Source organism: Triticum aestivum, chromosome 4D, assembly GCF_018294505.1.
Source record: "Triticum aestivum cultivar Chinese Spring chromosome 4D, IWGSC CS RefSeq v2.1, whole genome shotgun sequence".
Lineage (NCBI taxonomy): Eukaryota > Viridiplantae > Streptophyta > Magnoliopsida > Poales > Poaceae > Triticum > Triticum aestivum.
Window position 1 is genome coordinate 465,280,974 of NC_057805.1, and position 27,891 is coordinate 465,308,864.

The following is a 27,891-nucleotide window of genomic DNA, read 5'->3' on the forward strand; positions in this document are numbered from 1 at the left end:
AAGTTTGTATAAATAATGGATTCATTCTTGGATATCATGTTCTTATCTTTTGTATCTTTTTGTGTGTGCAAGTTTCTTTGTGGATGCTCATCTTGATGATTATTGGCCACGTAAGAAACTTATACACATGAGAAAGTGCATATCCCTCTTTGATATCCTTTCGTTTCCTTGCTGGTCCTTGGAATTGTCTCTTTTTATTCTTTGGTGGATCCGGTAAGAGGTTGAGTAGTGAGTGCTTGTATGTATTGCATATATCATTGCACTCATGAGTTGTTGGATATATTTTGGACCCTTGCTTAGTCAAGTGATGATCCTATTTTGTGCACGTTGTATCCAAGTACAAAACTAAATAATGCACAAATCATGGGGAGCTTCTCTATGTTCTTTAGAACACTCCTATGCTCATATCATAATATCTTTTTGGTGCATTTTATGGATCCTCAATATAGTGTGAATTTCTTCATTTGTTCGTAACTGGATATGTGCATTTGATTCCACTCACAATATGAGAAATGCACAAATTAAGGAGGAACTCATACTATATTGGTCTTCTAGATTTTTTCTCCATTTTGGCACTTGTTGCCAATGGGGGAGAAGTTTAGAGGGTTTAGGTGAAGTAGGTTGGTTCATGCATATCTACATTTGTTGTGGTTGTTGCATGGATGTGTATATAGAGGAAACTCCACCAAGTTCTTCCATGCATATATTGTGGGGGAGTTTGCTCTATATAGTGTGGTTCTACTAGCATCAAATTCTTGTGTAGTAGTTCGATGCTAGTACAACCGATTTTGATAACATCAACTATCTTTGTGATATTTGAGGCTATCAAAACCACCTCAAGTATTCAATTTATTCTCGGATAGATTGCATACTTGTTTTAAATTCATTATATAAACCCTCTTGTTGAGATTGTCATCAATTACCAAAATGGGGGAGATTGAAAGGGCATGTAGCCCCTAAGTGTGGTTTTGGTAATTGAATGACAATCTCTATGGACTAATGTTTTCAGTGAGATATATTTGAAGGTTTTGTCCATAGATGGTGCCTCAAGGATATTGGATGGAATCAAGGATGAAGTCCATATATATGAAGATAATGCCTCAAGGATATTGGATGGAATCAAGGATGAAGTCCATATAGATGAAGTTATATTTGCTCTAAGCTTTGGTATTAAATGACAATTCCTATGGAGCATCAAGTGCATTGGATCTTATATGAAGATATGTTCCATAGTGATGCTTGAAGTTCTTTGGGTTGTTAGGTGAAGATTGCCATCAAAGCATCCGAAGAAGTCCTCATGGTATCCCTCTCTGGATACCCCATGCACACGGGCTTATACCGTGCGCACGGGGTCGAGTGTCAACTCTCTGGATACCCCGTGCTCACGGGGCCTAGGTGTTGGCTCTCGAGATTCCATATCCAGCGAGGTTTCAAGTTGGTCTTCTGAGGATCAAGGCTTGAGAGAATAATCAAAGAGAAGAATTCGAGTTATGGTTTCAAGACAAGATCATGGTGAGCTCATGTGTTGGGTTTCGGTTGATCAAGCCTTGAAGCAAGCAACTAGAGTGAAGAATTCATTATGCCTCTCAAGACAAGATCATGTTGATCAAGTCTTGAAGCAAGCAACTAGAGTGACGAATTCATTATGCCTCTCAAGAGTTTGGGATGGAGTTTTTAGAAGGGAAAGTGGTGACCAAGATGATATTCATAGTGGAACTTGATATGGTCATGAAAGAGTCTTTGGTGATATTGTCTTGAAGCAATGAAGTGAAATGAAGAGTTCATTGTGGCTTTCAAGAAACCAATATGGAGCTTGAAGTAAAGATGTTGGTTGACCAAGATGAAGCTCGAAGAGTATATCTAAGTGGTCAACTCACAAAGCACAAACAATGTACCACGTGAGATCAAGTGATCTAGTGGTATGGTAAGTAATTGTGAATTGTGCTTTGTTACCTAACCCATGCTATATGTTTGTTATGTCTATGTGGGTTAGGTGTTTCTCATAGGCTTGCATCAAAAGGAAAGATCTCGTGTAGCCTATGTGTGGATGACATCAAGTGGTGATGGTCATCGGATTCGAGGAGTCCAAGTGCAAGATGAGATGACATCAAGTGGTGATGGTCATCGAGTTCGGGGAGTCCAGGTGCAAGATGAGAAGCCGGAGGTTATATGCTTTGAAGCTTGCGGTCCACATCATGATAATGTGCATGTGAAGATGGGCTTGAGATAAGGCTTCCCTCATTGCATCATGAGGAAGCAATTCGAGTATCTTCACCAAGTGGTCGTGGACAAGAAAGGGATTCCAACTTGAGGCAAGCATTAAAGTCATCATCAAGCTCAAGTTGAATGTGCAAGGCAAAGGTATACCTTAACTAGGTTTTCCTAGTTTTGCCGGTCTCATAGTGCTTGGTGGGAGACCGGATTATAGGTTTGATAGCCGTACTATCAAGAGGGACTCTCGGGCAAGTAGCTTGATCACGTCGCATGTAGAGAGCTCAAACCTTTGCATTACTTGCATCATTCTTTCTTGTTGATCTTGGGTGGTTCTCTATGTGAGGACCTTGGGCTTTTCCATAGCTTCAAAACGAGCCCAAGATCATCGAATTCGGAGTCCGTATGCCCAAGTTATCGATGTTTTAGTGGGCTGCTGCTGGCTGTCCTGGGGACCCCGTGTGCACGGGGTCTTTGACCCCCGTGCGCACGGGGTGTCCAGTATTCTGGGTACTCCGTGCACACGGGCTCGTACCGTGCACACGGGACCCCGTGCTCACGGGGTCTCAACCCCCATGCGCACGGGGTGCCCAGGAAATGCCCGTTGGAGCCCCAACGGCTAGTTTCGGAGTTTGGCTATTTAAGGGCCCTTTCCTCCCACCGGTTGGGGGTTGGTTCACACACATTCTAAACACCATTTTGAGCCTCTCTCCACCTCTCCCAAACCCCTATCTCCCCTCTATGTGAAGGGGGATTTGTGGATGGATTAGTGAGCCATTTGTTGATCATATCCAAAGCATCCCCTCTCTTCAATCTCCTACTTTCAAGAGTGCATCTTATGAGATTGAGAGAGTGAGTTGAGCATTTGTTGCTTGACCTTGCATTGCATTTGTTGCATTGGTTTGAGCTCCCTGCATCGATTTGTTCGAGTGTGAGCCCGTGAGTTTATTACTCTTGGAGGCCTTCGCCTCCTAGACAGTTTGGTGATACATTGAGAAGATTGTGAAAGAGGCCTATGTGGCCAAGGTTCCCCCGGAAGCTTCCTCTTGTGGTGTGCTCCGGGGAAGGGTGTTGAAGTGGCCTAGGTGGTCAAGTTCCTCCGGAAGCTTCCTTGTTTGTGGTGTGCTCAGGAGAAGTTTGTAAAGGTGTGGTGGTCGCCTTCAAGACCAACCCCGAGTGAATCGAGGCTCATCCGTTGGGGGTGACTCGAAAAGGAGAATACGGTGAGTCACTTGGTGACGCCCCGGAGCTTTGGCTTCGGCACCGCTCTAACGGAGATTAGCACTCTCACGAGTGTGAACTTCGGGATAAATCCGCGTCTCCGACTCACTTGTGGTTATCTCTTACACACACCCTTTACTTACCGCAATTCATACTTGCTCATATTGATATATCTTGTGCTAGTTGAATTGCTTAGTTGCTCCTACATTTCCATATCTTGTGATATAGTTTGTGCTTGCTAGTTTCCTTAAGTGCCTATCTTGTTTAGCATAGGTTGTTGGTGCACTTAGTTGAGCCTAGCATATTTAGGATTTGTGCTTGAAAGGTATCCGTTTAGTTTAATTCCGCATTAGGATAAAGCCAAATCCGTAACAGTTTTAAAACGCCTATTCACCCCCCTCTAGTCGTCATCTAGATCCTTTCAACAAGTATTTCTACAATCCACAACTACCCACTAGCATGACTCTAATATGACCATCTTTATATCGCAAAACTATTGCAATGAATCAAACATATCATATTCAGTGATCTACAAGTTTTATGTAGGATTTTATGACTAACCATGTGAATGACCAATTCCTGACATCTCTCTAAATAGATATAAGTGAAGCAAGAGAGTTTAATTCTTTCTACAAAAGATATGCCCACGCTCTAACAAATATAAGTGAAGCAAAAGAGCATTCTACAAATGGCGGTTTTCTATGTGAAGAGAAACAGGCAATCCAAACTTCAAATGATATAAGTGAAGCACCTGAAGCATTCTATAAAGCTATACTCAAAAGATATAAGTGAAGTGCATTGAGCATTCTATAAATCAACCAAGGACTATCTCATACCAGCATGGTGCATAAAAGAAAAGTGAAAACTAAATGCAAAAGACGCTCCAAGATTTGCACATATCGCATGAATGAAACGAATCCGAAAACATGTCGATACTTGTTGAAGAAAGATGGGATTCCTTCCGGGGCATCCCCAAGATTGAGCTCTTGCCTCTCCTCCTTCTCCTCACATCGAGACCTCCTCGATCTTCGAACACTTCATCCACACAAAACTCAACAGAAAACTCGGTAAGATCCGTTAGTATAATAAAGCAAATCACTACTCTAAGTACTGTTGCAACCCAATTCATATTTTGTTTTTGCATTGTAGCTACTGTAATATAACTTTTCCATGGCTTAATCCACTGATATAAATCGATAGTTTAATCAAAACAAGCAAACTATGCATCAAAAACAGAATCTGTTTTAAACAGGACAGTCTGTAATAATCTGAACATTCACCATACTTCTGGTACTCATAAAATTGTGCCAAATTTAGGAAAAATAAACAATTTGTATAGAAAGACAGTGCAAAAGGTTTCAGAACCGTTTGACGTTCCAGTAAAAAATGTAAAATCACGCACTACAGCCAAAGTTTCTGTCCTGCACCGCACAAACCAACAATCATTGTAAACATCCTAAAGGCAAACCTTAGCACATTACTTTTATAATACAATGGAATTGTACAAGGGGATAATTATTTTTGTTGAAAAGTTTCTGTAACCAAGATTCACAAAGTTTCCGTGAGCATGAACAAAGTTCAAGGAGCTCCCCACTTCAACAATGCTTGTCTCTCTCACTTTCACTTTCCTTTTTGAAAAGTTTTGGGTTCCCCTCTTTATTTTATTTTGATTTTAAACTATATAAAAGCACTCAATAGAATAAATGACTCTCTAAAACTTCCGGGTTGTCTCCCTGGCAGCGCTTTCTTTAAATCCATTAAGCTAGGCATATAGTGCTCAAGTAATGGATCCACCCGGATTCCAAGGTATATCAAAGCCAATTTTAATTAGCAATGATTTGTGATTTAGTAGTGAGCACAAAGTAACATATATCATGCAGCAACGAAGTCTAACTCTCTTCCTATGCATCGGCATGTCATATAAGAACAATTCATGCACACAAGGTAAAGGCCAATGCATAGCATAAACAGTTTCTTGCAATTTTATCGTGTTGGAAACATAGAGAGGTGGAGATGTAGTTCCTCTCTCATAATAATTGCAAGTAGGAGCAGCAAGCACATGCATATTATATCTATCAAAATCATCATGTGTAGTAGTAAAACGCAACCCATCAATATAATCCTTAATAAGGGCAAACTTCTCCGATATAGTGTAGTCGGAGTATTCAAAAGATAATAGGACTATCATGCGTGGGTGCAATAGCAACAATTTCATGTTTAACATAAGGAACTATAGCAAGTTCATCTCCATAAGCATAATTCATATTGGCATCATGGCCACAAGGGTAGCAAGCATCAAGTTCATCAAAAAGGGGTATTTCAAGAGAATCAACGGGATCATAACAATCATCATAGCATTCATCCTTTGGTAAGCACGAAGGGAAATTAAACAATGTATGAGTTCAAGAGTTACTCTCATTAGAAGGTGGGCACGGGTGATCAATCCGCTCTTCCTCCTTTTGTTCTTTGCTCTCCTCCTCATCTTTTTCATCCAATGAGCTCACAGTTTCATCAATTTCTTCTTCCATAGATTCCTGCAAAATATTAGTCTCTTCTTGGACAGTGGAGACTTTCTCAATAAATGCATCAATATCGGAATTGTATTCATAGTTCTCATAACAATATTTAAGGATAGCTAAATTTTCAGGTTTATAAACTGAATCGTCAAAATCTTCAAACTCTTTAAACAAAGATTAAATTTCATAAGAACCCATAAAAGCAACAAATTCTTCTATTTGTTCCACATCATAGTAATCATATATACCATTAGCATAAGAAGCCAAGGTTTTATCATCATTAAATTTGCATGAAAAAGGAAGGTGTGGAGCCTTCATCCTAGAGCAACAAGTATAATCATATCTCAAGCATAGTTGCCTAGCATACCAATGCAACATATAAATTTGATCCCATAATAGTTTCCCTTTTTGAGTCAAGCGATAATCCCTCAAGTATTCACGTTGATCCAATGTGTCTCCCATTACAAAGTTGAATGGGGTTTTCTCAGGATTATCAAAGTAGTACATAATATCTTTCACATAATAAGCATCAAGGGTTTTAGGAGGTTCCCCATCTCCATGAGTAGCAAGTAAACCTAATTTTTTTGGTATTTCGTGTTCCATATCCATAACTAAAGATAGAGAACAACTAAGAACATCAAATAAAAATTACTTAGTGATAAAGCAAACAAGCACACACGAGAATATTCACCCCACGCTATTGCTCCCCGGCAACGGCGCCAGAAAAAGGTCTTGATAACCCACACGTATAGGGGATCAATTGTAGCCTCTTTCGATAAGTAAGAGTGTCAAACCCAACGAGGAGCTAAAGGTAGAACAAATACTCTCTCAAGTTCTATCGACCACCGATACAACTCTACGCACGCTTAACGTTCGCTTTACCTAGAACAAGTATGAAACTAGAAGTACTTTGTAGGTGTTGTTGGATAGGTTTGCAAGATAATAAAGAGCACATAAATAAAAGCTAGGGGCTGTTTAGATAAAGACACAACTAAGTTAGTTTTAGTAGAGAGCTTTTTGTCACGAGAAAGTTATTTGTCCCTAGGCGATCAATAACTAGACCGGTAATCATTATTGCAATTTTATTTGAGAGAGAGGCATAAGCTAACATACTTTCTCTACTTGGATCATATGCACTTATGATTGGAACTCTAGCAAGCATCCGCAACTACTAAAGATCATTAAGGTAAAACCCAACCATAGCATTAAAGTATCAAGTCCTCTTTATCCCATACGCAAACAACCTACTTACTCGGGTCTGTGCTTCTGTCACTCACGCCACCCACCATAAGCAAATCATGAACATATTGCAAACCCTACAGTGGGGATCGCTCACGCTTTCGCGACACGGAGAGCACCATAGGACAGCACCAATAATAAAACATGCAGCTCAAACCAATCACAATCATCAATTAACCCAGAGGACAAAACGGATCTACTCAAACATCATAGGATAGCCATACATCATTGGGAAATCATATATAGCGTTGAGCACCATGTTTAAGTAGAGATTACAGCGGGTAAAAGAGGGGTTACACCGCTGCATAGAGGGGGGAAGTGTTGGTGATGATGGCGGTGAAGATTGCGGTGATGATGATGGCCCCCGGTGGCACTCTGGCGCCACCGGAAGCGAGGGGGAGAGAGCCCCCCTCCTTCTTCTTCCTTGACCTCCTCCCTAGTTGGGAGAAGGGTTTCCCCTCTGGTCCATGGTCTCCATGGCGTGGGAGGGGCGAGAGCCCCTCCGAGATTGGATCTGTCTCTCTGTCTCTCTCTGTTTCTGCGTTCTCAGATCTGGCCTTTCACCATTTCTTTTATAACCGGAGGTCCGTAACTCCGATTGGGCTGAATTTTGGACACGATCTCTATCCGGAAACTAGCTTTCTTGCGGCGAAAGAAGGGCTCCAACCGCCTTACGGGGTGGCCACGAGGGTCCAGGGCGCGCCTGACCCCCTGGGGCGCGCCCCCCCTGCCTCGTGGCCCCCTCGGACATCGTATCACGTTGATTCTTCTTCCCAAAAATCATAAATATTCCAAAAAAATCTCCGTCAGTTTTTATCCCGTTTGGACTCCGTTTGATATGGGTTTTCTGTGAAACAAAAAACATGCAACAAACAGGAACTGGCACTGGGCACTGGATCAATATGTTAGTCCCAAAAATAGTATAAAAACTTGCCAAAATTATATGAAAGTTGTATAATATTGGCATGGAACAATAAAAAATTATAGATACGACGGAGACGTATCATTCCTCCGGTATTCGAGAGTTGCATAATCTCATAGTCATAGGAACATGTATAAGTTATGAAGAAAGAAATAGCAATAAACTAAACGATCATAGTGCTAAGCTAACAGATGTATCTTGTCAATCACATCATTCTCTAATGATGTGATCCCGTTCATCAAATGACAACTCATGTCTATGGCTAGGAAACTTAACCATCTTTCATTAACGATCTTGTCAAGTAGAGGCATACTAGTGACACTCTCTTTGTCTATGTATTCACACATGTACTAAGTTTCCGGTTAATACAATTCTAGCATGAATAATAAACATTTATCATGATATAAGGAAATATAAATAACAACTTTATTATTGCCTCTAGGGCATATTTCCTTCAGTCTCCCACTTGCACTAGAGTCAATAATCCAGATTACATAGTAATGATTCTAACACCCATGGAGTCCTGGTGCTGATCATGTTCTGCTCGTGAGAGAGGCTTAGTCAACGGGTCTGCAACATTCAGATCTGTATGTATTTTGCAAATCTCTATGTGTCCCTCCTTGACTTGATCGCGGATGGAATTGAAGCGTCTCTTGATGTGTTTGGTTCTCTTGTAAAATCTGGATTCCTTCGCCAAGGCTATTGCTCCAGTATTGTCACAAAAGATTTTCATTGGACCCCATGCACTAGGTATGACACCTAGATCGGATATGAACTCCTTCATCCAAACTCCTTCATTTGCTACTTCCGAAGTAGCTATGTACTCCGCTTCACACGTAGATCCCGCCACGACGCTTTGCTTGGAACTGCAGCTCCACCGTTCAATATAAATACGTATCCGGTTTGTGACTTAGAGTCATCTGGATCAGTGTCAAAGCTTGCATCGACGTAACCATTTACGACGAACTCTTTGTCACCTCCATAAACGAGAAACATATCGTTAGTCCTCTTCAGGTATTTCAGGATGTTCTTGACCGCTATCCAGTGATCCACTCCCGGATTACTTTGGTACCTCCCTGCTAAACTAATAGCAAGGCACACATCAGGTATGGTACACAACATTGCATACATGATAGAACCTATGGCTGAGGCATAGGGAATGACTTTCATTTTCTCTCTATCTTCTACAGTGGTCGGGCATTGAGTCTGACTCAACTGCACACCTTGTAACACAGGTAAGAAAGCTTGATCCATTTTGAACTTCTTCAAAACTTTATCAAGGTATGTGCTTTGTGAAAGTTCAATTAAGCGTCTTGATCTATCTCTATAGATCTTGATGCCCAATATATAAGCAGCTTCACTGAGGTCTTTCATTGAAAAACTTTTATTCAAGTATCCTTTTATGCTATCCAGAAATTCTATATCATTTCCAATCAACAATATGTCATCCACATATAATATTAGAAATGCTACAGATCTCCCACCCACTTTCTTGTAAATACAGGCTTCTCCAAAAGTCTGTATAAAACCATATGCTTTATCACACTATCAAAACGTTTATTCCAAGTCCGAGATGCTTGCACCAGTCCATAAATGGATCGCTGGAGCTTGCACACTTTGTTAGGATCCTTTGGATCGATAAAACCTTCGGGTTGCATCATATACAACTCTTCTTCCAGAAATCCATTCAGGAATGCAGTTTTGACATCCATTTGCCAAATTTCATAATCATAAAATACGGCAATTGCTAACATGAGTCGGACGGACTTAAGCATTGTACGGGTGAGAAGGTCTCATCATAGTCAGCTCCTTGAACTTGTCCAAAACTTTTCGCAACAAGTCGAGCTTTGTAGACAGTAACATTACCGTCAGCGTCAGTCTTCTTCTTGAAGATCCATTTATTCTCTATGGCCTGCCGATCATCGGGCAAGTCAACCAAAGTCCACACTTTGTTCTCATACAGATTTCATGGCCTCAAGCCATTTCGCGGAATTTGGGCTCATCATCGCTTCCTCATAGTTCGTAGGTTTGTCATGGTCAAGTAACATGACCTCCAGAACGGGATTACCGTACCACTCTGGTGTGGATCTTACTCTAGTTAACCTACGAGGTTCAGTAGTAACTTGATCTGAAGTTTCATGATCATCATCATTAGCTTCCTCTCTAATTGGTGTAGGAATCACAGGAACTGATTTCTGTGATGAACTACTTTCCAATGAGGGAGTAGGTACAATTACCTCATCAAGTTCTACTTTCCTTCCACTCACTTCTTTCGAGAGAAACTCCATCTCTAGAAAGGATCCATTCTTAGCAACAAATATCTTGCCTTCAGATTTGTGATAGAAGGTGTACCCAACAGTTTCCTTTGGGTATCCTATGAAGACACATTTCTCCGATTTGGGTTCGAGCTTATCAGGTTGAAGCTTTTTCACATAAGCATCGCAGCCCCGAACTTTAAGAAACGACAACTTGGGTTTCTTGCCAAACCACAGTTCATACGGTGTTGTCTCAACGGATTTAGATGGTGCCCTATTTAACATGAATGCAGCCGTCTCTAAAGCATAACCCCAAAACAATAGCAGTAAATCAGTAAGAGACATCATAGATCGCACCATATCTAATAAAGTGCGGTTACGACATTCAGACACACCATTACGTTGTGGTGTTCTGGGTGGCGTGAGTTGCGAAACTATTCCGCATTGTTTCATATGAAGACCAACTCGTAACTCAAATATTCTCCTCCACGATCAGATCGTAGAAACTTTATTTCCTTGTTGCGATGATTTTCCACTTCACTCTGAAATTCTTTCAACTTTTCAAAATGTTTGAGACTTATGTTTCATTAAGTAGAGATACCCATATCTGCTCAAATCATCTGTGAAGGTCAGAAAATAACGATACCCGCTGCGAGCCTCAACACTCATCGGACCGCATACATCAGTATGTATTATTTCCAACAAGTCTGTTGCTCGCTCCATTGTTCCGGAGAACGGAGTCTTAGTCATCTTGCCCATGAGGCATGGTTCGCAAGCATCAAGTGATTCCAAAAGCCCATCAACATGGAGTTTCTTCATGGGCTTTACACCAATATGACCCAAACGACAGTGCCACAAATAAGTTGCACTATCATTATTAAACTTATATCTTTTAGCTTCAATACTATGAATATGTGTATCACTATTATCGAGATTCAACAAAAATAGACTACTCATCAAGGGTGCATGACCATAAAAGATATTACTCATATAAATAGAACAACCATTATTCTCTGATTTAAATGAATAACCGTCTCGCATCAAACAAGATCCAGATATAATGTTCATGCTTAACGCTGGCACCAAATAACAATTATTCAGGTCTAAAACTAATCCCGAAGGTAGATGTAGAGGTAGCGTGCCGACGGCGATCACATCGACTTTGGAACCATTTCCCACGCGCATCGTCACCTCGTCCTTAGCCAATCTTCGTTTAGTCCGTAGTTCCTATTTCGAGTTGCAAATATGAGCAACAGAACCAGTATCAAATACCCAGGTGCTACTACGAGCATTAGTAAGGTATACATCAATAACATGTATATCAAATATACCTTTCACTTTGCCATCCTTCTTATCTGCCAAATACTTGGGGCAGTTCCGCTTCCAGTGACCAGTCCCTTTGCAGTAGAAGCACTCAGTCTCAGGCTTAGGTCCAGACTTGGGCTTCTTCACTTGAGCAACAACTTGCTTGCCATTCTTCTTAAAGTTCCCCTTCTTCCCTTTGCCCTTTTTCTTGAAACTAGTGGTCTTGTTAACCATCAACACTTGAGGCTCCTTCTTGATTTCTACCTCCGCAGATTTCAACATTGCGAAGAGCTCGAAAATTGTCTTATCCATCCCTTGCATATTATAGTTCATCACGAAGCTTTTGTAGCTTGGTGGCAGTGATTGAAGAACTCTATCAATGATACTATCATCAGTAAGATTAATTTCTAGTTGAGTCAAGTGGTTGTGGTACCCACACATTCTGAGTATATGTTCACTGACAGAACTATTCTCCTCCATTTTGCAGCTATAGAAATTATTGGAGACTTCATATCTCTCAATCCGGGCATTTGCTTGAAATATTAACTTCAACTCCTGGAACATCTCATATGCTCCATGACGTTCAAAACATCATTGAAGTCTCGGTTCTAAGCCGTAAAGCATGGCACACTTAACTATTGAGTAGTCATCAGCTTTGCTTTGCCAGACATTCTTAACGTCATCAGCAGCATCTGCAGCAGGCCAGGCACCTAGCGGTGCTTCCAGGACGTAATTCTTCTATGCAGCAATGAGGATAATCCTCAAGTTACGGACCCAGTCCGTGTAGTTGCTACCATCATCTTTCAACTTAGCTTTCTCTAGGAACGCATTAAAATTCAAAGGAACAGTAGCACGGGCCATTGATCTACAACAACATAGACATGCAAAACACTATCAGGTACTAAGTTCATGACAAATTAAAGTTCAATTAATCATATTACTTAAGAACTCCCACTTAGATAGGCATCTCTCTAATCATCTAAGTGATCACGTGATCCATATCAACTAAACCATGTCCGATCATCACGTGAGATGGAGTAGTTTTCAATGGTGAACATCACTATGTTGATCATATCTACTATATAATTCACGCTCGACCTTTCGGTCTCAGTGTTCCGAGGCCATATCTGCATATGCTAGGCTCGTCAAGTTTAACCCGAGTATTCTGCGTGTGCAAAACTGGCTTGCACCCATTGTATGTGAACGTAGAGCTTATCACACCCGATCATCATGTGGTGTCTCGGCACGATGAACTGTCGCAATGGTGCATACTCAGGGAGAACACTTATACCTTGAAATTTAGTGAGAGGTCATCTTATAATGCTACCGCCGTACTAAGCAAAATAAGATGCATAAAGGATAAACATCACATGCAATAAATATAAGTGATATGATATGGCCATCATCATCTTGTGCCTTTGATCTCCATCTCCAAAGCACCGTCATGATCACCATCGTCACCGGCTTGACACCTTGATCTCCATCGTAGCATCTTTGTCGTCTCGCCAACTATTGCTTCTACGACTATCGCTATCGCTTAGTGATAAAGTAAAGCAATTACATGGTGATTGCATTTCATACAATAAAGCGACAACCATAAGGCTCCTACCAGTTGCCGATAACTTTTACAAAACATGATCATCTCATACAACAATTTATGTATCATCACTTCTTGACCATATCACATCACAACATGCCCTGCAAAAACAAGTTAAACGTCCTCTACTTTGTTGTTGCAAGTTTTACGTGGCTGCTACGGGCTTAGCAAAAACCGTTCTTACCTATCAAAACCACAACGATTTTTCGTCAAGTGTGCTGTTTTAACCTTCAACAAGGACCGGGCGTAGTCAAACTCGATTCAACTAAAGTTGGAGAAACAGACACCCACTAGCCACCTGTGTGCGAAGCACGTCGGTAGAACTAGTCTCGTGAACGCGGTCATGTAATGTCGGTCTGGGCCGCTTCATCCAACAATACCGCCGAATCAAAGTATGACATGCTGGTAAGCAATATGACTATTATCACCCACAACTCTTTATGTTCTACTCGTGCATATAACATCTACGCATAGACCTGGCTCTGGTGCCACTGTTGGGGAACGCAGTAATTTCAAAAAAATTCCTACGAACACGGAAGACCTATCTAGGTGATGCATAGCAACGAGCGGGAGAGTGTGTCCACATACCCTCGTAGACCGAAAGCGGAAGTGTTATATCAACGCGGTTGATGTAGTCGTACACCTTCACGATCCGTCCCGATCAAGTACCGAACGTACGACACCTCCGCGTTCAGCACACGTTCAGCTCGATGACGTCCTCGCCTTCTTGATCCAGCAAGAGGGGCAAAGTAGTAGATGAGTTCCGGCAGCACGACGGCGTAGTGACGGTGTTGGTGAAGAACAATCTCCACAGAGCTTCGCCTAAGCACTATAAAAACTATGACGGAGGATAAACTAGAGGGGACGGGGTTGCCGGCACATGGCTCGGTGTTTCTTGATGTGTCTTTGGTGCTAGCCCTACCCTCTATTTATATGTTGAGCCCTGGGGTTGAAACTTGGAGTAAAAGCCTCCTCAAAGTCGGTTTTGCCCAAAAGGCAAGAGTCCTTCTCGGACTCCAAGGCTAGACGCCAGGGTTCCCGGCGTCTACCCCCTAGACGCCAAGGTTCCTGGCGTCTAGCCTCTGGTCTCCGCAAAACTTCCTTTTGCACTTTCCAAAAGCCTCATGGGCTTTCCCCTTTGGCCCAAATAAAGTGTTCTCGTACCCAAACATTTCGGGAGACATCCGGAACTCCTTCCGGTGAATTCCGGAACCCTTCCAGAGTTCAAACACTACTATCCCATATATCAATCTTTACCTCTGGACCATTGCGGAGTTCCTCGTCATGTCCGTGGTCTCATCCGGGGCTCCAAACAACATTCAGTCACCAACATACATAACTCATATAATACTATATCATCAACGATCGTTAAGTGTGCGGACCCTACGGGTTCGAGAACTATGTAGACATGACCGAGACATCTCTCTGGTCAATAACCAATAGCGGAACCTAGATGCCCATATTGGTTCCTACATATTCTACAAAGATCTTTATCGGTCGAACCTTATAACAACATACGTTGTTCCCTTTGTCATCGGTATGTTACTTGCCCGAGATTCGATCGTCGGTATCACCATACCTAGTTCAATCTCGTTACCGGCAAGTCTCTTTACTCGTTCCGTAATGCATCATCCTGCAACTAACTCAGTAGTCACATTGCTTGCAAGGCTTATAGTGATGTGCATTACCGAGAGGGCCCAGAGATATCTCTCCGACAATCGGAGTGACAAATCCTAATCTCGATCTATGCCAACTCAACAAACACCATCAGAGACACCTGTAGAGCATCTTTATAATCACCCAGTTACGTTGTGACGTTTGATAGCACACTAAGTGTTCCTCCGGTATTCGGGAGTTGCATAATCTCATAGTCATAGGAACATATATAAGTTATGAAGAAAGCAATAGCAATAAACTAAACGATCATAGTGCTAAGCTAATGGATGGGTCTTGTCAATCACATCATTCTCTAATGATGTGATCCCGTTCATCAAATGACAACTCATGTCGATGGCTAGCAAACTTAACCATCTTTGATAAACGATCTAGTCAAGTAGAGGCATACGAATGACACTCTGTTTGTCTATGTATTCACACATGTACTAAGTTTCCGGTTAATACAATTCCAGCATGAATAATAAACATTTATCATGATATAAGGAAATATAAATAACAACTTTATTGCCTCTAGGGCATATTTCCTTCACTCTGTTGGTTTCCCGATTTTAGAGAATTTATAAAGGCGGAATTAGGTGAACACGGGCCCCACGAGCCACCAGGGCGCGCCCTCCTGCCTCGTGGGCTCCCCCTTCATCTTCTGGCCCTCTCCCAAAGCTTATAGGGTCTCTTTTGTCCAGAAAAAAATCTCCAATTTTTTTTGTGGCATTTGAACTTCGTTTGATACTGATATTCTGGAAACCAAAAACAGGCAAAAAATAGCAACTGGCACTGGACACTAAGTTAATAGGTTAGTCCCAAAAAATGATATATAATTGCTTGTAATTACATATAAAACATTCAAGATTGATAATAGCATGGAACAATAAACAATTATAGATACGTTGGAGACGTATCACAAAGTCACCTATGTCTGGCCAACGATGGTGGATGCCGTCACATCGAGAGGGCCCTAAGAATATCTCTCCATCGTCGGAGGAGCAAATCCCACTCGGGCTATCTAGTCCTTGTCAAACTTTTCGATGAGCATGTAAGTTGTCGTGATGATCACCGTGTTACAGGTGACATTTGAGCAACCCCAAAGTCCATTATACGGTAAGAAGTGACTACGATACTATCATGGTCTAAGGAGAAAAATCACACGTTAACATTCCGTGTTATTACAATTGATTACAGATGATATTATCTCAATTCATAACAAACAAGTTCTGGTCGATTCAATATGATCGTTCTTCCAACGTCATAATCTCAATGTTGTTTTAGGACTATCGTTACACTTAACGAGATCCTAAGATCTGAAAAACATGATCACCAACAACACTTGAGCTAGTCTTAGAGGCGAGACTAGGAACCTTTATTTTCTGTTTATCATTTCATGTGTGCATATGAGTTTTCCACTGAGTTGCATAATCCTAGATCATAGCAATTATAGCATGAAATATATGAACATGGAAATATAATAATTCAATAGTATTGCCTCTAGGGCATATTTCCAACAATCGCATGTTGGGCCTTCCCTTGTGGGTTTTTTATTTTTCTGTATGCATTTTCGAGGTTTAGATGTTTTTTTGGGCTTTTCGGTTTTCGCCCGATTTTCCCTAGGTTTTGGAGAAAACATGATTTTTTTTTGCGTGAAAAACTATATTTTGTGCTTTCATGAGAAGCACGGATTTGTTTCTTGTGGAGGCACAAATTTGCTTCCGCAAGAAGCATAATTGTGCCTCTCGAAAAGAAAAGAAAAACCCTGTTTTTTTCTTCCACGAGAGGCACACATTTGCTTCCGTGAAAAAAACAATTGTGCCTCTCGGAAAGAAAGAAAAAAAATGTGTTTTTTGTGCTTCCACGGTAAGCACAGTTGTGCCTCCTCGAAAAAGAACAAAAGACGTGTTCTTGTTTGCTTCCATGAAATTCAAATGTTTGCTTTTCGTGGATTTGCTTCCACGAGAAGCACAAATGTGATTCTCGAAAAGAGAAAAATTTGAAAAAGAAGTGCTTTTGGTTCCGGGTTTTTCGTTAAAAAAAGTTCATCAAACCTATTAACATCGGATCTAATTTGCAAGATCTCGACGCGAGAAATCTAGCAGTAAAAACGGTTCAGGATCTGGATGCACGGTTCAAGGGATAAAACGTTTTGAATAAATGAATACATAAAAAAGAAAAACTTTCAGGTTATGCGTATGCAATGCATCACTTGCCAACATGTGAGAAGATGTGTGTGATCTTTACAAAGAGTACCACTTAATCAGTGATTTTGCTAGGTCGTGGGCAACAAGGAGAAACTAAACGAGGTAAACCTTCCACGATGGGGATGCTAAAGGAAAAAACCCTTCCATGATGGCCTAATGAGTGCCTTTTGGTTGGTGGGCTTGATGCATACGGAAGCCTATAAGATGTAGGAATTAGATTGAACACTGCTATAAAGGGCAATAATTTTCTGTCCGATCTGCACACGATGTGCAAATCAACCATTATATTGCATCATATCACTAATCACCGCTATTGGCAGTATTTTTTTTTTTGACGGGAGACCGCTATTGGAAGCATGCATCGTCCCTGAATGGTTCATAGACCATCATGTGCAGAGCACTTCCGAATTAGATTAGGCCTCATTGCTGACTGGCCGAACTACGGATTACTTGCGTATATCCTTGTGGCTATTACTTGTGCTATAAGCGCTCTGATCCGTTGAGGGGGGCGATTAGGAGGTTCTAGCCTTTGAGCCCCCTCCTCGTCCCTCCTCCCTCCACTCTTTGTCCCTGTTTCTTGAAGAATCATCGATTTGCAGGATCGTAACAACATGGAAACATAAAAAAAAAATTGGTAGTCATGTCCATTGAAATCCTATAGAATTTGAGTTTGCTTAATTGCATCACAGAAAAAAGAAAGGATTTTATCTAAGAGGTTGGAGTGGATATTAGATTTCTATGAAATGTAGTATAAAAAATTATTAGCAAAAAAATCCTATATGATTCAATCCTACAAATGAAACGACCAACGTAGGGACATTTTTATAAAGATTCTAATCCTTCAAAGCCCCTATAAAAGTCCTTTGAATCCAAGAGGCAAAGCTGACCACTCCGGACTACGTCGACGGCACCGCTGTGAATTGGGGTTGCCATCGAAAGATTTTCGAGAGGTTTCCTCTCTTCGGATGTGGTAGTTTCCTTCATCGGTGTGATGCAATCTACGAACAATGGCTTGACGCAGAGGGTATGATTGTGTAGCAGCAGCGCTTAGTTTTCTATGCTAGCGCATGTAGCTGTTGGAATCGTGAAAAAGTGGTGGCGACAACACTTGATTAACTTCGGCGAGATCCGAGATGAAAACCTAGGTCTGACCCATGTTGGTTATAAGTATCTGACAATGCCGATGTTTTTTCGGTGTCACCTTGCTGAAGGCATTGCTCGGATATGCTCGGTCTGGTTCTTCGATGTGAAACCCTAGATTTTGACCTTTACTGATTGGATTTGGTGATGACGACGCATAATCGTCACATTCTTTCTGAAGGCGTTGCTGTTGAAGTAAGTTCGATGTTCTTGTGGTGTCATGAGAGGGTTGATGCGGATATGAGCATAACTATAGTTTGTCGATCGCGGAATTGATCGCTTCAATTTTTTTCTCACCCTAAGGCATAGATTTGGTCTTATCTATTTGCGAGCGTGTTTAGGTGTGCGTTGGTGTTGACTGTGTGCATTCTATCTACGGAGAGGCTGGATGTGTGTTCATGATGTTTGTGATCCATTTTGAGCCAATAAAATCCGCCATTCGTGGAGAAAAAAATAGTTTATACTTTTTTTAGGGAAGGCATCATGGCTAGCTTTATTGATTAATGCATAAAGATATATCGTCTATGAGCTTGCTCATCAGATAATCTGAAGGCTCATCAGTCCAACTAGAAGAAAATTTATTACAATAACTAAAATTAGCTAGCACATGCGCTGCTTGATTTGCTGATCAAAATACAAAACCTCGAAATACAAAACCGCATCGCAATAGCTCCTGTCTGTTCGTGCTGGCCTACGAGACGTGCACAGCCACAGGATCACAGGATCCCATGCAACCCAGAATCATTCGGTACGAAAAATGCGTACACTGTTCGCCCCCTCGCACCTCCAGGGGGACGTGACGCGACTCCAACCAGAAAAAATAAATACAAAGGGCCACCACACCATCCCGCACGCAACTTTTCCGACACACTGACACGCGGGCCACCCGGCCCCACCACCCAGCGGCACACGCCCGCTACCAACCCCGGACACGTCAAATCGGCGGCCGGGCCCGCGGCTCCCCTCACGGGACAAACAGACACGGCACAGCAGACGCCATTCCTCGCGCGGGCCCCGCGCCTCACCCAGACCCGGCTCGGTGGCTCCGGAGGCGCGCTCGATCTGCGGCCGCGGGGGCGACGGACGGCCCGATGCGCGCCCGCAGGCGGATCGGAGGGCCGGGGCGCGCCCGTGGGATATTATCGCGTCCCCGAATAATATAAGGCTGCGAGTCAACACAGCGAACAAGAGTGATAGGGAGAGAGGGCCGGAAAAAAAATCACTGCAAAATTATTGCGAGGGCGAGAGGAAGAGGGAGGAGGCGGGGAAGCAAGGGGAGGCGAGCGAAGGTGAGATCTCCAATCCTTCTGGAAGCTTCTGGATTCGTCGGAGCCTCCAGCAATTACGGCAGCCGCGGGCGCGCGCTGCGTCGCCGGGGTGGTTTTGGGTGCCGGCGCAGCTTAATTAGCACGCGGGGGGTGGATGGACGACGACCGCCGTCGCGTGTCTGCACGCACGTCACGGGCCGGGCCTCCGCCGCGCGCCGCCAGCTCCGTCGATCTCGTCGGGGCTGAGGGCCCCCCGGCGCTGCTAGATCCTTGTGGACGCTCGTCGATTGCATTGACCCGCGCTTCGAGTGCTCGATTCGCGCGTGGGGTTTTGTGGGCTCAGTGGCGGAGCTGCTGAATTCAGCTGTTTCCGCGCTCGATTTCGTTCGTTTTCAAGCTGTTAAGTGCCCGTGTAGGTTTTTTTAAGCTGCGGCGAGCTGGTATTATAATGATTGGATTGGATTCGGTAGGTGTGCGTGCGTGCGTGTGGTACAGCCCGCTTGCGGGTTAAAAGCCTGCTGAATTTAGTTGCTTCAGTGCTTGCTGTTGCGCTCGACTTCCTATTGTTAGTTGTTACTCGCTTGCTTCGATTTCCTCATGGAAGCACCGCATCAGTTCGATGGGGATCGCTGAGCTGCGGGTTGGAACTGAATCAGTTCATGTCCTAAGCCTTTTATTGCTTATATCTAGATGCTTCTGGATGCGATGGTGGTGGGGAATCCCACTGGTTTCTGGTTGTGGATGTTTCATTGTTTTTCTATTGCGATTCGTCAAGTATCCTGCTTATTATCATCTGCCTTATGGTTAGAAATGTTTGCAGCTATTTGGTGATTATAATTGTTAGCCTTTTCCTTTTACTGGACTTGTTGCTCGTAATTTAACCCCTCGCGAGAAATGCTTCTGTGCTCTGGTACTTCTGTTTCCAAAAGTATCAAATGTGTGCATTTTGTTCTTTCTCCATGCATATTATGAAATCCATTGCGGAGTGACTAGGAATGGTTTGAGATGCTTAGCTCAGTAGCTTAGTTTCTCTCTGTTGGCAGCGAGTCTGTTGTTTTGTTCCCTTTTGCTTGTTCTCAAGTGGAACCTTGGTGTGTCTGCTTTGTTGTCTCGGGTGTGAACTTCTAAGAATCATTCGCACGGCAAGCATTTCCATTTTTTGTCCACAGTAAAAGGGGAAGGAGCCAATTTCTATGTTAAATAGAGCTTTTTGTACACGTCTCAGTCCCTGCCCGTGCATTTTGCTTGCTATGTTGGATTTACAGCTTATTGGATAGTTATTTTGTTTAAGTTCTGATTGTTTGATTTTGCTAACCATTTGCAGCCTCACATGGCAGAGTTTGATATGTCATAAATGTTTCGTAACTTATTATCCTCAGTCGATACTAGAAAGCGTACCAATTGTGTACTTCGTAGAACAGTCTGATTTCCATGTTGACTTCCATATTTTATACGAATACCAGCCCATCTTCATCTATCCAGTTGAACTGAGATATCTAATTAGAAAGACCACAGATATTGTGTTGTGTATATGTGCAATGCATTTTTTATGTGTGTGCAAACCACACTCACAGAAGTTGGTACCCTGAGGTTTCTTCATCGTGATTTGGTGGATACGTTTTGAGTTCCACATAATTGTGGCCCTTAAGACCATTTTGTATTTCTTCCAAAACACTTTGTGTCTTTGTTAATTTTGCGTTGTCTCAAATCTAACTCTACCTTTCACGATTCTATCTGATAGGACTAGAAGAATCTCCCGAGACACTTGTGTCAAATTCTGAATCTGCAGAATTGCTGCATCTGCTCATTAGCAAGATGTCCATTGAAGAAAGGAAAATAAGTTTGATAAACAGGACGACTTCGTTAAATCCTAATGCGGTAGAATTTGTTCCTTCATGCCTTAGATCTATGAGTGATGCTTCAAACAGATCGGACACAACCAAGATTCCTGTCTCAGAGTCCTCCAAGGAAATCAGCGCAGACCAACCAGAGTCTGTACCAAGCAACCCTGATGAAGAAGCACATCGGTATTGGCAACAACAGCTTCCAGATGATATCACTCCTGATTTCAACGTTCTTGGCCAAGATGAGACTCCTGGACCTGACAGTCTTTCACTCACGGGCTTGTCAGTGAATGATGGCTTTGGTGCTTCACTATTTTCTCCAAAGCAGACATCAAGAATGCAGCACCATGCTTCTCCATTTGTTAGGGACACGCTAAGTACACGAGGGAAGTTTGAATTTCCTGGCCAAGAACAGCCGCAAGCTACTATTATGAGTCCCACTGCAAGTACTATGAGTCCAACTGCTGCTCCATGGGTAAAGACAGTAAGAAACGGTGGACAATATGGTACAAACAGAAGGGATGCTAGTCACTACAATGGAGATTCTAGCATTGGTACGTTGATTTGATGAGTGTAATATTCTATACTGAAGGCGGTTCTGTTAACCCTAATCTTTCCCCTTGCAATTTCAGGATCCCCACTGCAGTCTGATGCTTATTACAGAAACCGGCGTAGCTTTAGGTCAAGTATGGACATCATGACTCAGCTGGAGGTCTGTCTTCATTAATGCATCATCCTATACATCTCAAATTGTTTTGAAATTACAATCTTCCGAGGCTTCAACTGTCCCTAAGCCTAGGTACACAACCACCATAAAAGAAAAATAAAATGATATGGCACTAACCAGGTCCCTATTTTCACATCTGTAAGCTAACTGGTGTGTTTCTCATATGTTAGAACAGCAAAAGTCTTGATATGTTTTAAAAATGGTCATGAGGTACATGCAGTGTATAGTTTTACAGTTTACATCAACCATGCAGAGGTTTAATACCAGCTAAGATGTCTGTTATAAAAAAACATGGAACTTTTAGCAAGATCACTCGACCTTTGGTTTCTACAGCTAGGAGCCCAGGACTTTCACTCCCTAGTCAGTAATGCATATTCAATTTGATGTTGTAATGGATTACAAGCAATAGGGATCTCATGTGTCTCTGACCTTATTGGTTTCTCTGTTGCCATCTTTTTATGCAAATTGTTTGGCGACCGACGATCTGTGTCATGGCCATCTGTTAGCCACTCCTGCCAGTGGCAAGATTTGGCAAGAAATTATATTTATGGCAGTGCTGTAATGGTGTAGTGTGCTACAAGTTTGGAAAAGGTCCAAACACTGGCCTAAGAAAGTCAAACATGCCTAACTCATGTGTGGTAAATTGTGGCAAGCAACTAAACACCGTCTTACAACAGAAACTAGTCTGCCATGTTATCCGCACTGAGCTATATATAAAACGAGTATGAGTATATATTGTGAGACTACGTATTGTATGAGTTATTTGAGTATTGATATGAACGCAATGTAAAACTTGGTGAGTTCTTATGTTCTCAGTTGCAACAATTAATAGGTACTTTCACTTGGTGTACAAGACTGCAAGGCACTGATAAAAAAGAAAATATCATGTTGTTAGACAGCTATTTATCTGTGGTAAATACACTACTGTGCAATTGATGCATCAGTCTCACGAAACATGTTGTGGTGGGTCTCATAGGATTACTTGCATTTCGTTGGACTTCCTATGAAGCCCACAAACTAGGATGACTTGTATTTACAGTGATTATGACAGATCACTCTGATTATCTGTGGAGCCATTCCATTATAGAACTTATAACTCCTATTTTGTATCAATAACTATATAGCGGTGTTAATTCTCCGTTTCAGGTACACGCTCTATTAGTTCAAACCAATCAAGTTAAGTGTATACGTTAGAATGTACGGAACATAGTTTAATTGTTTTCTTATGAGGTCAATCTCCTGATAAAATCTGCTATTTTATTCACTCCAACCACCTTAGTTAACAAATATACTTTGTGACCTCACTTGCCCGTTTTGTGGTCAAATGTGTGTTATCCACAAAGTATCTGATCTGCCTGTGGGTTAACAAAACTGGATATGCCATATTTTCTGATTATTCTTTTATTGGTTACTTCGGAATATTTGATGGCAATAGCTACAGTCTATGGTTTACCTGCATGAAATCTACTTGAAACACTTGTTTAATACCACTATATGTTCAATAGCAGAATAAAGTTGATGGACGACTCAATCAGAATCTCAGGTCACTGTCATTTGGACATTCAAGTCCCCCATCACCAGTATCATATGCTCAAAATGGTCTTGCCAACTATAACAAAGAGGCTTTTGGTCTGCCGAACAGTCCATACAGATCTCATTCAGCCATACTCACAGATGATATAATTTCACCTTCAGCTGGCAGGGAACGTTTATCCCTAGATTCTCCGAGGGGGAGGTACAAGACAACTAATTTGCCTGTTACTAGTCTTGGTTCAAGCAGAGGCTCTCATCTGTTGGCTGGCTCATACAACGGTAATCATGATATGATCTCAAACAACACACTGCAAAACATTGCTGGAGTTCAAACGGGACCAACTTGGCTCGACACAGATGCTACGGGTAGTGTTCTTGAATTATGATACATGTTTTTTTCTTGAACCTGTGGCAGCACGGATGCCTAGTTGCCTTATTGTTTGAATTTTCTTATGACAGCTAACATGTTTTTGGAAAAGGATGAAGTTCATGATTTTGCAAGTCTAAGACAAGCACTTCTTGAACAGGTAGATATACTACTCTGAGGAACCAGATTGTTGGAATTGAGCCATAATTATTGTGAATGATATTTTCCGTAGCATAGTCTTTTTAATCCACAAGAGAGTATATATGGTAATTTCTATGTTAGTGAAAGTAGCCATTGTATACTTGTGATAATACACATAATTTAATTACTACCATATTTTTAGTAGCATCTTTTATTCTACTGCTGTATGAGGTGGTGGTCATCACTTACCATGTACTCCCTCCGTTCCCAAATACTCCCTCCATTCCACAATGTAGTGCGCCCGCGCTTCCCGAGATCCAAGTTTGACCGTAAATTTAACCAATGAGACCGACTGCGGCACTTTTGCTCCCGCCGGTCTCTATAACTTTTGCTCCCGCCGCAGTCGGTCTCGTTGGTTAAATTTACGGTCAAACTTGGATCTCGGGAAGCGCGGGCGCACTACATTGTGGAATGGAGGGAGTATTTGTCTTTTTAGAGATTTCAAATGGACTACCACATACGGTTGTATATAGACATATTTTAGAGTGTAGATTCACTCATTTTGCTCCGTATGTAGTCACTTGTTGAAATATCTAGAAAGACAAATATTTAGGAACAGAGGGAGTAGTAACAATTACAGGGACCTAGACCTGGAAAGTATAGTTGTTCATGGCTTTTAAAATGAACTCACTGCCAGTAAAATTACATCTCATTGTCAACTAATATTTGACAGTAAGAGAGTTCTTGTTAGTATGATCTGGAGCTACGCTATATGGACTAATTTCCTATGAACATTTCATTTTATGTTTGCTGTTGGTATTCAAGGACTGCACAGAATCTTAAATACTCTGATTTTGGTGCTGATTTTTACACCACTTCATAGCAGCCTCTCAAAATATCTCTTGTATTGTGAGCACTGTTTTCCCAACTTGTGGTTATGTTTGCTCACAGTGCTGCCGTCCACTAAATTCTTTTAGCAGGATAGGCAAGCTTTTCTAACTGGTGGCAATCCTTTAGCAAAGGAACTAAATATTAAGGAGCTGTACTCTATCCAAAGCAGATTAGCTCAGGAGAAGGCTAGAGAAAATATATATCAACAGAGGTCAGCATTAATTTCCTCCATCTTACATTTATATATGTTCTGATAATGTTATCTTGCGTAAGAATGAACACGTCTGCACATACAAATTGTTCTGTCTATAATTTTGCATAATTCTAAATGCCACACCAGGCTTTCTTCTTGGTGAGCATGCAGTGCTTGGGCTTTTTATCCGAATGAACAATAGAAGATTTTCTTTAAACATACTTGGTTTGCATGCATTATTATTATCTGAAAACCTACCTGTTTTATTTGAATGTTGTATAGGATAAGAAAATTTTCAGATATTTTCAAAATAGTATGTTCTGTATATTATAATTCAACTTGTATGGGTAGCTTGCATTGAAGTTTCAAGTTTAAGATCTTGAAATTCTACAGTAGCAGACAGATCTTTTGTGTACAATTATGGAGTATCCTGTATACCTCCTTTTGAGTCAGTCAGTGCTACTGCTTAATATTATTACTTCCTCCGTTCCTAAATATAAGCCTTTTTAGAGATTTCAATACGAACTACATACGGATGTATATAGATGTATTTTAGAGTGTAGATTCACTCATTTTGCTCCGTATGTAGTCCATATTAAAATCTCTAAAAAGGCTTATATTTAGGAACAGAGGGAGTAATAAATCAGTGCCAGTAACTGCCCATCTACTATATCCTAGTCCAGTACCCCACAAATGGATCAACCACGATGCTCTGTTGTGAAATGATTCTCACATCATGATCAATCTGCTCTAGATTACTAAATGCTAAAAGAATCGTTGGCTAATATTCTCTTGATTGCCTTCACCAGATTCCAGATGCCAGAGTTGCAAGGCCTCATCCAGGAGCAGAATCCCGCGATCGATCTTTGTGGTCTTCATGCAAGTGAGGCTATGCACGTCCTGAACAATGAACTCAACAACCGGAGGAAGATCGCCCGTTCCACGGGCCGCCGGCTCCAGGCCATCATTATCTCTAACCCCCGTACCCCTGCGAGGCTTGACCGCCGCCATCGAGCAGTACCTCCTGGAGCACGGCCTTCAGTACACGCAGGCACAGCCGGGCCTCTTCCGCGTCCTGCTGCAGTGAAGTAGCAGGGACTGCCTAGGTGTTTGCGGACATGGCAACAAAACAAGAAAAAGAATGACCTGTACTTCTGTATATGGCAGAGATGAGTAGCAGAATAGAAATGATACAGCAACGATAGTTGGTTGTAATGTTGGTATATCAGGGCTTTTTTATCGGCAAATACGTTGTAAAATTTGCGGAATTAGGCGATATGTTGTCCAACAGTAGTAGTGGAAATGTCGCATGCACGCGTTGATGCTGCTGCGTGTTGAAGGCACATATGTTGTTTGGTTCCTTGTGTTGCGCCCAGCATGTGTTGGCTGTCTAGCTCGTCCGTTCCATGGAAGCAGCTGGTTATGGGGATTTCTGCAACAGTTAAACTAGGCAAAGAGACGGGTGCGTTAGGCTAATTTGGTTAGCTACATATGGCTTCTCGATTAATACGGTTGTAGTACTAGCATATTGCCGTAAATACGCAATACATTGGATATGCGGTTGATGCCAATTTTGAAACAACACAACCACATCATACTTTTGTACATAATCTGAAGTACATTTTGCTTATATACTGTCTACTAACATAATGTGTGCTTATATATGAGGATTTCTGCGAGTGTATGAAGCGCTGAACATTAACTACTTGTGTTCTTGTGTACTCCCTCTGTAAAGAAATACGGAGTATGTTTCGCAAAAAAAAAAGAAATACGGAGTATAAAAGAATTACAGTTTCATGTAATCTGCTAGCTAGTTGTTGAACAGCATGATGCTAAGCTTAATTCATAAACTATACGTTGTGATAAAGTATCTACAGGAAAAAGTCAACAACAAACAAAATTGTCAAAAGCTGTTCTAACCTCTTCACATGCCTGTTGGAAATATGCCCTAGAGGCAACAATAAAATGGTTATTATTATATTTCCTTGTTCATGGTAATTGTCTATTGTTCATGCTATAATTGTGTTATCCGGAAATCGTAATACATGTGTGAACACATAGACCATAACATGTCCCTAGTGAGCCTCTAGTTGACTAGCTTGTTGATCAATAGATGGTTACGGTTTCCTGACCATGGACATTGGATGTCATTGATAACGGGATCACATCATTAGGAGAATGATGTGATGGACAAGACCCAATCCTAAGCATGGCACTAGATCGTGTAGTTCGTTTGCTAAAGCTTTTCTAATGTCAAGTATCATCTCCTTAGACCATGAGATCGTGCAACTCCCGGATACCGTAGGAATGCTTTGGGTGTACCAAACGTCACAACGTAACTGGGTGGCTATAAAGGTGCACTACAGGTATCTCCGAAAATGTCTGTTGGGTTGGCACGGATCGAGACTGAGATTTGTCACTCCGTATGACGGAGAGGTATCTCTGGGCCCACTCGGTATTGCATCATCATAATGAGCTTAATGTGACTAAGTAGTTAGTCACGGGATCATGCATTACGGAACGATAAAGTGACTTACCTGTAACGAGATTGAACGAGGTATTGGGATACCGACGATCGAATCTCGGGCAACTAACGTACCGATTTACAAAGGGAATTGTATATGGGATTGCTTGAATCCTCGACATCGTGGTTCATCC

At 41.8% G+C, this 27,891-nt stretch overlaps 1 pseudogene across 1 annotated transcript; it reads left to right on the plus strand.

The window, feature by feature from the left end:
- Positions 1-19,369: 19,369 nt before the first annotated feature.
- LOC123098659 (polyadenylate-binding protein-interacting protein 7-like) lies at positions 19,370-26,576 on the plus strand (annotated as a pseudogene). The gene is made up of 7 exons (XR_006447953.1): positions 19,370-19,558; positions 21,279-21,935; positions 22,014-22,093; positions 23,617-24,007; positions 24,101-24,168; positions 25,127-25,251; positions 26,043-26,576. The product of XR_006447953.1 is annotated as a polyadenylate-binding protein-interacting protein 7-like (transcript).
- The last annotated feature ends 1,315 nt before the right edge of the window (positions 26,577-27,891 follow it).